This window comes from Sinohyriopsis cumingii, chromosome 13 (assembly GCF_028554795.1).
Source record: "Sinohyriopsis cumingii isolate HCF-2022 chromosome 13, ASM2855479v2, whole genome shotgun sequence".
Taxonomy (NCBI): domain Eukaryota; kingdom Metazoa; phylum Mollusca; class Bivalvia; order Unionida; family Unionidae; genus Sinohyriopsis; species Sinohyriopsis cumingii.
The window spans coordinates 10,217,172-10,233,137 of NC_142973.1; positions in this window are offsets into that span (position 1 = coordinate 10,217,172).

Sequence of the window (15,966 nt, forward strand, 5' to 3'; positions counted from 1 at the left end):
ATGTCCAGCCACCGCTGTGTAATTCAACAGATACAATCTGAAAACACCACATACGAAATAGAACTTTCAGCACAATCAATGTGATTCAACATGTTAAATAGAAACTCTCGACATATGACAATACAATTTAAACAACCGCCGTGTAATTCAGAAAGTACACTCTAAAAAGTCGACATTGGAATTTCAATTTTCAACCAGCGCTGTGTAATTCAACAGACCAAATCTAAATACTCATCATATGAAATGGAACTTTCAACATAAACTTTTTGAACCAATACGTGAATTGGGAATTCTCAACGTATGACATTGAAATTTCAACCACCACCGTGTAATTTAAACGACACAATCTAAAACTTTGACATAGAAAATATAACTTTCAACCACTGCTGTTTAATTCAACATATACAATCTAAAATCTGGACCTGGATAATGGAACTTAAAGGACACGCAATTTGATACAACACGTGGTAAATTATTTCTCGACATACGACATTGAAATTTCAACTGCAACTTTCTCATCGAACCAGCTTTTGTCAGCTACGGAGCCTCATAGCAAACCCCAACCAAACTTATCTTAGTCTTTGACTCGTTTGTTCATTAAACTGCGAAATAAACACCTTAACGAAATAACATGCAAAGGTCATTGGGTCTAGTTTACAAACTCTTTGTCAGACAATCAATATAAGTTTTGCCGACTAAGTTTGTTTGTTCATTATGTTTAAACAGTCTATAACAACAAAACACAAGACAAAATAAGTGTTAAATCTGATCTCCTTGACCTTTGAAACACCTTATAAAATGTCATGAATGGTAAGGATGCCCCAGACAATGTACTACAGACTACGGAAGTAAATCAGTTTGTTGTCAGTTAAATGTTGAAACAGAGTAGAGTGAAAAATATTACTGCTGTTGGGTGAAAATATATAGTATAGCTTTGAGAATAAACAATATTTATTAAATAAATAATTAGTTTGAGAGGAAACCAGTGAACCATGAAAGGAAAATACTAAAACTACAGCAAATCCAGAAAAGAAAATTGACATGTTATCTTGCACAGGTAATAATTAGATATCTCATTATTTTCTTTATGTCAAAACCACCCAAAATCTGCTTGAAATGTTAAATACGAAATTTCATAGGTATAAGGATGCATTGTCAATTTTCAGGAAAAATGTGAGACATGAGTGTTTAGCATATCAGGACCACTGATACACAAATACACACACATACTTGTATGTGTATGTATACTCGTATGTGTGTGTATACTTGTATGTGTGTGTATTGTTTTCATAATGTGGTTTAGGTAAACAAACAAATAATCTCTTTTGGAAGCAAACTTTATCATCGTATATGAAATTATTACCAAAACGAAATGCAAGATCATTTTTAGTCTTTGTGCAGAAACTGGTGTTGTCTAATCAATTTTAAATTTGTAGGATCATCTATATTTCAGAAAAATCGGCTTGACAACGGTCTTTATTTTATACAAGATCTCAAAGGTTATGATGTCTGCTTTATAACACTTGATTGACTGATGCATATTTATGGTATCAATGTAAATTGTTTAGAATAAGTAATTACAGCAATACAAATTTGTCACGATAGACTAGGACTCGAGTGGAAAAATATCAAGATAAAAAATGCATTAGTTTTTGGTGCATCTTACTGGTAAAATCTCCGTGCTGATACGACTTAACAATTTAAGTGAAATAGTGATAACTAGATTTTGCATGTCAGATAGGCGTCATTTTAATTTAGGACCACCTAAACACGTTAACAAATCTTCTGCCGAAAAGCCAACAACAACATATGCTGGTATAACCATATTTTACTTGGAATAGCAACAATATGATTTGCATCTTGGCAGGTGTGGATGTCATAATGGCTGCTTGAGCAGCAGCATTTCCATTTAGAGCCAACAAGAGCTTGGGAAAAATGTGTGTGTGTGTAAAGTTTCATAGTTATCCTCCAATTAGTTTAGGAGGAATACGTGTAGTGGTGATAACAAACCTGTGCTAATGGCAGGATGGACAATGCACTACAGACCATCCTATAAGCTAACGGGTCTATGACCAATATAGCTAAAAATGTATTTTAGTTTCAGACCAAAGTAGTTTCTGGTTCTAGACTATATACTATAATTCAACTGTGCTTTGGGTAAGAGCTCAAACTATAAAACAACTAGTATAAGACAGTGTACAAGAAAGAATAACACACCATATAAACAGGTTACATGTATGCAATACAGCTTAGAGTCCTGAGGTCTCCTGACTGCTATGAAGTACAGATATTTTGACAGTATATCATGTATTAATATTAGGAAGTGATACTATTACACTGGACAACAAATTTTTACAAAAGTCATGTTACTGAAATAAAATTAGTCAATTCTTATCAATTTTTATGTGCTGAACACGAATATGACAGTCAAATTGCAAAATTGGCTCTAGTTTTTTTGTAATCTGCAAGAAATTAATGTTTACATAACGAAATGCATTCCAATAGTAAAAGGTCAACTGTAATAGCCTACCTATAAAAAATCAAGTCATTGACTACATCTTAGATTTCTTCGCTGTCTCTTGTACAGCTGTTCGGGAGCATCTCTGAGGAGTGTCCAGCAGTAGTCAGCCAGCATTGTAGTGGACCATTTTCCCTGGTATCTTTGTTCCATTGTTGCGATATCTTGATGAAAACGTTCGCCGTGTTCATCACTAACAATACCACAGTTGCTAGGAAAGAAATCCAAATGGGAATGAAGGAAGTGAATCTTTAGAGACATATTGCAGCCAAGTTTCTTATACTTCATCAACATTTCTTCTACTAGTTCCTTATAGTTTTCTGCCCTAACATTTCCGAGGAAGTTTGTAGAAACTAGGCGAAAAGCATTCCATGCTTGTTTCGCGTCACCTTCCAGCAAGTTGTTGAACCGGTCATCTTTGAAAAGCTCTCGAATCTGAGGACCCACAAAAACTCCCTCTTTAATCTTTGCTTCGCTGAGTCGAGGGAATTTTTCATGCAGGTATCGGAATGCTGGCAAAGTCCGGTCAATGGCTTTCACGAAGTTCTTCATCAAACCTAGTTTGATGTGAAGGGGTGGTAGCAAGATTTTCTGAGCCTCAACCAGAGCTGGGTGTTGGATATTCTTCTCTCCAATGGCTACATTCTGCCTGTGAGTCCATTCCTTCCTCATGTAGTGCATTTCCCTTGCTCGGCTATCCCACTCGCATAAGAAACACATGTATTTTGTATATCCTTGCTGCAGTCCCATTAAAAGGGCAACTACCTTCAAATCACCACAGAGGTGCCAGCTGTACTTGTTATACTCAATGGAATTCAGTAGCTGCCTTAAGTTATCGTATGTCTCTTTCATGTGGACAGCATACGCTACTGGAATAGATGGAAGAATGTTTCCATTGTGCAAAAGCACAGCCTTGAGACTCAGTTTCGAAGAGTCCACAAATAGTCTCCATTCTTGTGGGTCATGAGTGATTTTTAAAGCATTCATGAGGCCCTCAATATCGGAACAGAATATCAGATTACTTTCCTTTCTGAAGAAAGGCTCCAATTGCTGGTGGCGCTTTCGATATGCAGTAATTGTGACATCTTCTTCTAGAAGATTCCATTGTTGGAGTCTTGATCCTAGCAATTCTGCCTTGTTCTTTGATAAGTCCAAATCACGAATCAGGTCATTTAGTTCTTCCTGTGTTATTCTGTGTGGGGTTGATGATGCACCACAGTGAAAATCTGGATCACTGCATGCTGATGGACCAGGAGAAGAACAGGTCGACTCACCTTTGTCTTCGTCAGATGAATCAAGAGAATATTCTGCTGGAGGTTCTGGAATAGGAAGTCCCTCACCATGTGGAACTGGTCTCAATGCAGACGGAATGTTTGGGTAGACTATTCTCGACTTCTTTCGCTTCGTTATTCCGCCGGAAAGAGGAGGAACCAAGCAGAAGTAACAGTCATTTAGGTGGTTGCTTGGCTCTCTCCACACCATTGGGACTGCAAACGGCACTGATGACCTTTTGCAATTCAACCACTGTGAAAGCTGTGTTGTACATGTAGCACAGCATATATGCGGAGCCCAAGGCTTGTCTTGGTCACCAACCTTGCATCCGAAGTAAAGATGATATGCCTTCTTCACTTGAGAATTGATACTTTTCTTCTGGTTGGCAAATGTCACTTCCCCACAAATATAGCAAAAATTGTCCGCGGTATTAACACACTTTCGAGGCATTACTGTTCTTTATTGTACGTAAATGGATAAAATAATAAGTTTTATGTAACAGTAGCTTGAACTGTCTCGCACAACGTCTAAAATATTTTAAATGCTGAACCTATCTGATTGGGCTTTATATAGTACACTGCTTACGTCAGCTTCAGCAGCCGCCTGGCATTAGTATAATAGGCCTACACATGTATAGTACACTGCTGACGTCAACTTACTTCAGCAGCCGCATGGCATTAGTATTGCATTGCATCAGAAAATGATGCAATCAACTGTGGATGATGTGAGCATGATGGTATTATGCAATGTTACATCATTATTCCGGATGTTGCTGCAGTCCTACTGGAGAAATTTACACAGTGAAACATAGAAAATGAGGTATATGAATATCTTCAAAACGAGAGCCAATACAAATTTTTCACGGTTATATTCGTGTTCGGCACACCAAAATACTACAGATTAGGGCCTTTTCAAGTCAGTAATGATTTCACTGTTGACCAGTGTTATTAAGACATTATGAACAACTTCAAATAATTTTTGACTTTTTAAATTTAAATGGTGAGGCCATAAATCTGTGAGTTTTCACTGCAGTTACTGTATCAGGAGCAACCCTGCTTTTAGTTCTCCAGAGAAGCTGGCAAAAATAAAAGATGATAATTAGAGACTAATTTCCCCCAATTAATATCTCTCATATTTGCATAGGCTTTGCGTATTTGTAGGCTGTAGTAAGTGTCTTTATCATCAACCTTACTGAGCAAAATGAACAAATGTGTATTAAAAGCCTTAGGTTTTATTCTCCCCGATTCTAGCTTGAGCTAGTGTGTATTTAATGACACGTTACAGCTATACGAAAGGTACAGTGGGCTCATGTCGTTTACCTATAAAAATATGCATGTGCTGTTAAATACTAATAATATAATATTATTATGATTTAAAGCGATACATTTTAAGCAAAGATACGAGCTATTCTTGGTTTTCTTGATCATTGAATAACACCGCATTGCATATCCAGCCAAAGCATGATTAGTAGCAAGTGGGGCGGCCCCCACTCCCTACTTTGATTTGTCCTACGGTTACGTTTTCCATTTAAACTTTATCATCTTACCTTCTTCGCTACCTATACAAGTTGTCATGAGGGCTACTGTAATGACACGCTTGAGTTCATTTCTTCGCAACAAGGATAGCCCGTATGAGTGTAATGAATCATTAGTAACTTCGAAGTCATTCCTACGGACCAATGCTCCCAAATATGCCAATAGGCTGCTGATACTATGGGATTAAGTTAATTTCAGTGGTGACGGCTGCCCATATAGGTTAATGTCCAAATTTGTTGCTAAGGTTATGACAGGGTCAAGCATGGAAACTTGTATTTATATGTCCTTTCCTACATAAAAAACGTAGTAATTGTTGCGAATATCGAGTAAATCTCGTAGGTGAAAAACTCAGTACTGGCACCAATCAATGAACATTTTAAGCCATTCACTCAAAAGAAACACATTTTCTTTTATGTTATGATCAGACGATTTGGCAATGGAAAGTATATTAAGAGTTTGAAAGTAGGAGATTGTTTGGGTATTTTCCATCACACCGGTAACAAGGCAGCATCCTGAAAGTTAAAATGTATATAGTTTGTCCCGAACAGCATCGTGAACTTTGTCCTATTTGTAACTCAGTACATATTAAGGCGAGTGTCATTAAATTGTAGCTTGAAGTGCCTAATTCTTTACTACTTAAAAACAAAATATGTACTTTAACCTACATTTAATGACGCTGACCTGCAAATTTACTGAGTTATGCATGGTACAGTTCGTTCCACACGGCATCACAAATTTGATCCTATATGTAACACGGCATCACGAATTTGATCCTATATGTAACACGGCAAATTTTCAGGTCCGAGTCATTAAATGTAGCACAAAGTAAGTACCAACTGGATTTAAATACTTCGAGTGAAACGAATTAGTAACTTTGAACTACATTTGCACAACGAACTCTGTAGTATTCGAACACCTTCAGGTTTGTTTGTACCCCTAACCATTATAAAAATGAAAACATCAAGGATATCAGAAAGTGCACAAAACTTAGTCATTTCATTCATTATAATCTCTAAATAGACTATCGCCGATGGGTCCCTAACACCGTCGACTTATTGGCGTTTCAAAGCAATCGGAAGCTCCCGATGTAAACAAGTAGACGGACTGCTCACTGTCCTTTCTGGTTTCTAGACACAGCCATACAAATATGACGGACACTCTGACAGTTATTGGGACCACCTGGCGAAATCAGGTTAGAACTTATGCATCAATGAATTAAATTACAATGTTTGTGCAATTGTCATATCTTTCAAACCGTTTTTTTTTAAATTCGGAAAGCACGCAAAAAAAACAAGGATGGTATGCGAATACTATATTGTTTGTCAATGTGATCATGTTTGCACCATTTATTCAAATCAAATTAAATAATAATTGCTGATCAAAAACTTAATACTGAATAGTGTCATCAAAGTCTATTCATTCCTGATTGTTGAATGTTTTTCACCCTAAATGTCATCAAAAAGATTCTAGTCGAAAATTATTGAGCGCTAAGGAAGTTTACGTGGATTGCCATATGCTAAACTGGGTGAAGAAAAGATGACGTCGACCATATCATAATAAATAACAGGGAATAACAAATTGGTTTTCACCACGCGCTGCTTTCATTGTGACATCATAGCGCGACATTTAATTCGGTTTGTATGCATGACACTTTTAAGTTGATTTCATCACCAAAAAAAGTCTACGAAATTCAACATTGATTTTGCCATATGTACTTCTCAGGTCGTGTAAATAACGACCTTCTGTACGAGGACCCGATTAAGTGAATGATTGGCATTTGAAGGTATGTTTAATCAAATTCAAAAAGAAATTACATTCGTTACTGAAATAGTCGTACCTGAACGCCTACGTGACCTGTACGACTTTTTCTGTAGCACAATGCAAGTTGCAATGAAATAATGTCCTTTTATGGCAATATATGGGTTGTGACATTCAAAACAGCGACACTTTCACGATTATGTTGCAGATTCAAATCTTTGATCACTTACCTACGGATTCCCAGTAGGACTTACAAGACACTGGGGACAGTGTGGCAGTGTATAATTCGATAAATAATCATGCTATTTATTTTCATATCAGATGATGTCAACGTTTGTTTCTCCGAAATAATTTCAAATTATTTTTTCAGATTTCTTTGAACGTTTCAGCATACCTGCATCTCTTATTTTATTATTCTTTATTAGCGTCAGACTTATAAACTAAATATTATATAACAAATTAGTTATCAGGGAAAATAGAGAAGACTTCGAGAGGTTCAAGACACCCCCAAGTGATACCCATCTCTCTCTCTCTCTCTCTCTCTCTCTATATATATATATATATATATATAAGAGGATTACATGATCATGGTTGGGTACTTATCGATGTGTGAATCTAACCGAATGACTTTCTTTCTAACATCATATCAGCATATTTAATCAACAAAACATTCACTTTTATGGTCGATCGAAGTTTGTTTTTGTTTTGTTTTCATTAGCCTCTTAACTGCGATAGACTACATAGCCCGATCTTCGCTGGCCAAGATTTGTCGACCCTTGATAAAGTAATATGGGATAGAATGTTACAGCGGGACATGCATTGTAATAATATTATTTTTTAATATATAAAAAATGGTTGTTGCGGATAAAACAGGCTATTTCTTTTTATCTCGAAAATTACGCTTGCCTATGGCACGTGTTGTTACTTGTTTGACATATGACCCTGACCTTTAATAACCGCTGCTGTAACATGTTGTCCAATTAAAATGCAGTTTGGCTTGTAGATCCTACTATATGCCTTCGTCGGCAAACGGGATGAGTGGTGGAGTGCAGGAAAGTGTGTGTAATAACATTGTTTTAACTTATAATGGTTCATTTCAATATGTGATTTGTAAATTTTGATTGAAGATCAGGTGAGTGTGTGTGTGTTTTTGTTGTTGTTATTATTAGCGTGTAATGAGTTGACATAGATAAAACTTCACATCAAATGACATGGAAACAGGGAAGCAAAAGTAATGTTGAATGTTGAAAACATTCCGGTCCAGTATCACGTGACAGTTTACATCTAATCAAAATGAAGAAAACGCGTTCATTTTATAAAAATTGGAATTCAATTATATATATATATATATATATATATATATATATATATATATATATATATATATATATATATATATGAGCAGATGTTGATTCAATTCAGTTACATATAAGTTTGCTTTAAAGGGTGAGGTTAATTTTAATGGCAATTTTAGCGCATTTTATTGGCTATAGCATACTGTTGGAATAATCAATGATACAATAATATCTTAGATATGCCCTTAAAAGCAACAAAAACATACACAAAATAAACATACACAAAATAAAGTACACATTAACTAAAATAAGCTACAGTCTATGAGCACGAGAGAGAGAGAGAGAGAGAGAGAGAGAGAGAGAGAGAGAGAGAGAGAGGCTTATTTGCGCTTGGAGGTGTGCTAAACTTTTCAATTTCTTACAGATCGAAAAATCTTAGCAAAGGACAGTGGATTTACTAACCTCAACGGTTGTGAAATACGTGAAAAAATTGTTCAATGTATACATTTTAATACTACAACAGCAAGGCTGCTACAAAAACGAGCAACACAACAAAGATTCTTTCAGTTGATATTGAGAGAGATTTATTTTCCGTAAATACACTGGACCAGAGCTACCCAAATAGTCCTGTTATCTTTGGAATCAGTGTCAATGGCACAGTTATTCAGCTGAAATTATACACAGGACTGATGCCTATATGCTTTGATTTTCGGACTATCTTCAATTAAAGCGCGGGCAAATGTTGCAACGAAGCAACATTAACCTGAAAGCGTATGATGGCGTAAAGAAGACAACACATGCTAGAACTCATAAGCGACAATAATGTCATGCCTATTCTTGGACTTGGTACCTGTAAAGAAAATAAACCTCAGAGAAATATGCAGATCTGTTTGATGGTCTTGGGTGTTTACCACACAAGATAATATCAAGCTAAGAGTGGATGCAGAACCAGTTGTTCAAGCATACAGAAAATTCTGATTGGCACTTCATAATGCCCTGAAAGCAGAACTTGAGAAAATGGTGATACTGAAGGTAATTAAGAAAGTGGAAGAGCTCACTGAATGGTTAACTCGCTTGTAATTGTACACAAGCCAAACGAAAATGTAAGGATTCACTTAGAGCCACGGAATCTGAATAAAGCTATTCGAAGAGATATAAAAGTGTTTACTAATTTAGATGCTTCAAATCGGTTTAGGCAGATTCAGCTTGAAAACCAAAGTTCTAAATTTGCACGTTTGACACTCATTTATTGGCAGATATCGTTATTTACGACTATCTTTTGAAATATCAAGCGCTCAAGAAATTTATCAAAGAACAATAAATACCCTATTTGAAAAACATGGAAGGAATCTGTCAATGGATGACATCATTATTTGAGGAAAACCCGAATCAAGCATGATTTACCTGTAAGACAAGTCTTGGACGAAGCCAGAAAGGCCAAACTGAAGTTGCAGAAAGAAAAGTGTATAGTCATTGTCCGAGAACTCACATTTTAAGTGATTTATCAAAAGATGGCATGAAGCCAGATCAGCGAAAGGTAGAAGCCATAGAAGACATGGAAAGACCACCATTCAGAAATGACGTGCAAAGATTTCATGGGATGATCAACTACCTGGCAAGATTTTGCTTAACCCATCAAGTGATTTAATTGCGGTGTACCGTGGTAAATATCGCGGTATGTTCAGAATACCGTGGTACACAACTTTTCTTGTTAACTCTGTAATGCAGTTAATGAAATGCAGCTGATTAACTCTTTTAGTGTTTTTCGGAATGCTACTGACTGTTTGTACCCCTCCCCCAATACTTACATATATGCTTTTGCATCCTGCTGTGACCATAAAAGTAAAGAATAAAGTATTATATGATCACAGGAGATCAGTTCGTTGGCTCACGCTCCATTAAACGCTATGCAATATAATAAATGATACTTACTTATAATCGTGTAATTTGACTGTAGTTAGGCACACTGAAAAATCCCACGTCAAATTTTCTCTAATTAAGCAGTGACTAGCACAACCACGAAGAAACAGTGTACTATGCAGGCTTTAATTTCCGACTGTTTACTTTAAAAATCGGGGTCACATGATTTACGGCCTGGTTAATGGTATAGGCCTGGCCGCCTGACTTCCCATGATGCTACACACACGAGGCCAGGTTGAGTGGGCAATAAACAAATAACAATAAATTACCTCCAAGGGTGTCGCCACCGGCGTTTTCGTTGTATTAGGCGCAACTGCGTCAATTAAAGTTGAACGCGTGTTTGATTATGAAGTGTATTATTTTCTGCCACCGTAATTGTGTGAGTTGGAAGGAGAGGTTACGGTGAAAGATTGAGAAATTGTTTAGTGTGTGTGTGTGGTTGTCACGGATGCTTTATTTGAATGAAAGTTTGATGGATTGTGGTTTTTCACATTAAGTTTCAACAGTTTATAATCGACAGATTTTCATGTCAATGAGCATATTTGTATTTTCGAATGCAGATAATGGAGTCGGGGCTTGGTGGAATTTGATTGGTAATACAATATTTTGAGATGACTTCTCGGTGGAAATTATTGCTGGCAAGAATTAACAAATATATCGATAAAATAATGATTCAAAATATCCATCGTGTTTAGCTACAAAAGTATTTATTTCCTATATGTTAAACTCGAAAGAGAAAAGATCATTAAAAAAATTCAAAAACGTAATGAATATAATGGGAAATGACAATGATTTTTTTAAAAGTTGTTTTGGTAATATATAGGTATTTTTGTTTATACGCTGTGTGTGATATGTGTGTTTATATAGGTAAACTGTCAAATATGCAAAATGGTATCATTTATTCATGTAATATGATCTTTAGGTCATATATATTAAAAGTAGTACATCAACGACAAGCTACAAATTTTAAGAACAAACAACATCCAAGCTTGTTAACTGAGCTTCAGACACTGTTTGCACGTCTTTCAAAATTGTCAGAGCTCCACGAGTGATATATTCTTGTACTGTCCAACTTTATGCACCAGTTATAAACGATCATACAGAGACCTAAGATTCCTGCCTATTTGACCAGCTGTACATTTCAAGCTATAAGTAAACAGAGGCTAAAACTTCTAATATTGAATGACATCAAATAATGTCTATCCTAAAGTCAAAATATCCTCCATGCTTGACTAAACTAAAAACGAAAATATTAAGTTCCAAGATGAGTTATGTTTAAAACAAATCTCTTTAGCACGTCAGTGTTTAAGGACGACCAGGTATACATCTTTACAGAAGAGCACATGTAAACATTGCCCAGTTAATAACTACATAAATCTAATAATTTCTCCGTCAAAATAAATCAGTGACATAAGATACAGATTTATTGTTTGAATACGTTATTTCATGCTATGCCAATACGAATAACTTACCTATCCAGATTTCCAGTCCTAGCTTTAACATCGTAACTAGCAAAGTAGTGTTGTTCTAAACAAGATAAATAGAAATGGCAGCATTGCAAAGTTCCAAAAATATCATTACATAAATATGTATCTACTGCATTAACATCCTAATCCCGCAAACCCACCCACTCGCCCCAAACCCATTTCCTGTTCCATTAATGCATTTTAAAATACAAGTATGCTGCATGACAGCAAAAAGTCGATATATTTGAAAATGCTTAAAACCTAATTGTGAGGTGGCAAATTTTATGTCGATCTAACAAGAATACATTAGTTGAGACCAGAGAACCATTAATTAGATTTATGGAGACAAGCGCGTATCATATCGCCATACTACCGTGTACGGTAATGTCCTTCAGAGGGAGAATTTTGTTCCTAATTAAACATTTGTTTATACAGCAGCCAGGCGGACAATTTGGGACAAGGAGAACTTCATTTTCATGGTAAAGTTGTCACAAATTGAGAAATCGCAGAAACTCTGTTACTCAAACTACCAGGTCAAGCTGACCCTGACTTTGGCGCTTCTGGAAAAAGGCGGCAGAGATATTTGATTCTGATTGGTTAGGTTAGATAAGGGGCGTGTTCCCACACAAAATTTTCTAGCTTTTAAAATAGTCACATCGGAAATTCTAATCAGTCTAAGCTTTTCCTGTAAGTGGAAACCAAAGTAGGACTCCGAGGATTTGCAAGAAATTCTCGTAAAAAGGAACTGTTGTCCACAAGGGGACTATTGTCGAAAGGAACCGACGAACTAATTTACCGATTAGAGGGAGGAACGTTGAAAGCAAAGGTAGTGTGACAATGCCATGTAATTTGTTGATGCCATATATAATGCTTTGCTGAAGTTATTTACTTGTAGTTGCATGAATCTTTTTTCTACATTCGTGTAAGAATTTGCTTTATGAAGTATAACTGTGTTGAGTTTATGCATAGGAAGTTGTACATTAATCTTCTTTAGATAAGTTTGACGAATTGTTTGAATTTGTCGTCTTGTTTGAATAAAAATTATGTTCTAAGAATTTAATACATTATATTAGTTAATATGATTACAAGAATCCGTGTGAATTCGCCGAATTTAGAAGATTTCACGTATGATTAAGAATAAGTGTGTATTGACTGAAAGGATCGAGTAATTGATTGATGTGATGTATCCTATTTATTCGCTGTGTAAATTGAGGCTGGCTCAGAACCACAGGCCTCGCGTATGTGTTAATGTGTAAGGTCAAGGCGTAACGAATTAGCCATTTGACTAACAAGGGTCGTTATAGGACATGTGGAGTCGATTGATAGCCTTAGCGTCCGTTTAGCACTGATAGTGAAATCTGATAACGAGGGAGAATAATGAAGAATTAACTGTTTCATAAATAACGGGAACTTTAGGTTGTCTCTATTTATATTTATTTAAAAGGGAGAAAATAGCTCCTGAGACGTATGAGATGTATTATTCTGGGACGTATGAGGTGATGTTATTCTGAGACCTATACGGAGAAGTATAGAGAGAAGTGCAGTGAGACGTATTATCCTGTGACGCAATCCTGCGACATATTAATTTCTGAGACGTATACTGAGAGTGTTTCAAGGGTTGTCATCGCCGGGGGCGGTTGTGGGAGATAAAGCACCCACTTCCCATGGAAATCTCCCATTGGCGTGCGTCTGATAGAGCCTCTGACAACCAAATCCAGCTCCAGGCCTTCACGAGTGGCGGAACCTGTTTAAACTGACTGGAGAAGGGATCACAGGCGAGCTTCTGGCGCCTCAAAACCAGATGCTTCGGGCAGATGGGGCTCGTTAACCTTGGGTGGTCGCCCATCTAGGAGAAGGTAAACTCCGATTTCAAACCTTCGCTGCCTTGCGACTATACTCTCTCAGGGGAAAGGCTAAGGGAGTAAACCCCAACAGAAAATCCGGAGTCGGAGTCCCTAAGGCGACTTGGCATTGATTTCAGTGTCATCTCGGCAACTCCTGCGACGCAGCTGGTGCCATGACGTATCGGCTTGTCCTTTCCCTTGGATCCATCAGCTGCGTGGAGAAGGGGGATCAGCTGCATGGGCAACAGTTGATTCTCCATATCACCCTGCCCAGGCTTGCGCCCTGGAGAGGACACTCCAGCTTCCCTCCATAGCGTCGACACAACACGGGAAGCAGCAGTTTACCGGTTATAAGTCACCGCTCGATTGGCGTAGAGCCAGACTCCAGGGGTTGCTTCCGACGGTGGGAGAGACCAACATGTTTCACTGGACAGCTACCGCCCGCCTCAAACTGGGCAGCCCCCAGCCAATAAGGTGCCGTCCCGCCACAGTTCGGCTGCCTTGCTGGGTGCGTAAGGCTTAAGGTACGCGAGTACCTGACAAGCGGACTGCAACTACTGCACCAAGAAATAACAAAATAAAAATAAAAAGGAAGACTTCAATCCTCAAGCTAGGTACCTGGAATGTCCGGACCATGCTGAATGGACTTTCAGATGATCTCCAGACAATCAGTGATGTTCGTAAGACTTCAGTCATCAACGACGAACTTGCAAGGCACCAGGTTGACATCGCCTCACTACAGGAGACACGACTGCCAGATTCTGGGTCCCTCAGAGAAAAGAACTACACATTCTTCTGGCAAGGAAAGAGTGCAGATGAAGCCAGAAAGTTTGGTGTTGGATTCGCTGTCAGGAACACTCTGCTGGGAATGATAGAACCCTGCCAACAAGGAAATGAAAGACTGCTATCCCTCCGCCTCCACACAACAAACGGGCCTGTCAACCTGATCAGTGTTTACGCTCCCACACTAAGATCCGCCACAGATACTAAGGATGAGTTTTATGATGAGTTAAACTCGCTCATTGACAAAATTCCCAAGGAAGAGAACTTGATTTTGCTGGGCGACTTCAATGCTAGGGTGGGTGCCGATCTTGACTCTTGGCCCCCCTGTCTTGGCAAGTTTGGCGTTGGGAAGATGAATGAGAATGGGCAGCGCCTTCTAGAGATGTGCTCGTACCACGAACTCAGCATCACCAATTCATTCTTTCAGACAAAGCCACAGCACAAAGTGTCTTGGAGGCATCCCCGGTCTAAACACTGGCACCAGCTGGACTTGATCATTACAAGACGGTCAGCCATGAAGGGTGTGCTTCTTACCCGTACCTTCCACAGTGCTGACTGCGACACCGACCACTCGCTGGTGTGCTGCAAAATGAAGCTTCAGCCAAAGAAGATCCACCGCTCTAGGCAAGAGGGTCAACCACGCATTGATGTGAGCAAGACATCATATCCAGACAAGGCTGAGGGATTCACATATGCTCTTTCGAAGACGTTTGACTCAGAACTCCCCAACGGCAGTACCAAAGAAAGATGGGATTACATCAGAGAGACACGGATCTTTGGTAAGAAGCAATCAAAGAGCAATGACTGGTTTGAGGCTAACTCTGCCACATTCATGCCAGCCATAGAAGAGCGTCGCAGTGCTCACCTGCAATACAAGCGATCCCCCTGTCAGAAGACACTACAGGCATTCAGGTCTACCAGAAGCAAAGTGCAGAGATTAGCACGGCAGTGTACCAATGAATACTGGCTTCAGCTCTGTCAGAGTATCCAGTCAGCAGCAGATATTGGAAACATCAGAGGCATGTACGATGGCATAAAGAAAGCAATGGGTCCCACGAAGAAACTGACAGCACACTGAAGTCTGCCACAGGCGATACCATCCACAACAAGGGCAAGCAGATGGAGCGTTGGGTGGAATACTACTCCGAACTGTACTCCAAAGAGAACCACGTGAACAATGATGTCCTCAACGCCATTGAAAACCTCCCTCTCATGGCCGAACTGGACGAGAAACCTACTGTAGACGAACTAAAGAAGTCCTTAGAGAAACTGTCCCTAGGTAAAGCCCCAGGGAAGGATGGCATCACAGCAGAACTCATCAAGTGTGGATGTAGCGTGCTTCTCACACACCTGCACGACCTCCTCTGCCAGTGCTGGGATGAGGGGGCAGTGCCTCAGGACATGAGAGATGTTAACATCATAACCCTGTACAAGAACAAGGGCGACAGAAGTGACTGCAACAACTACAGGGGCATATCACTTCTCAGCATCGTGGGTAAAGTTTTCGCACGCGTCATCCTGAACAGACTGTAGACGCTTGCTGACAGAGTTTACCCAGAGTCACAGTGCGGGGTC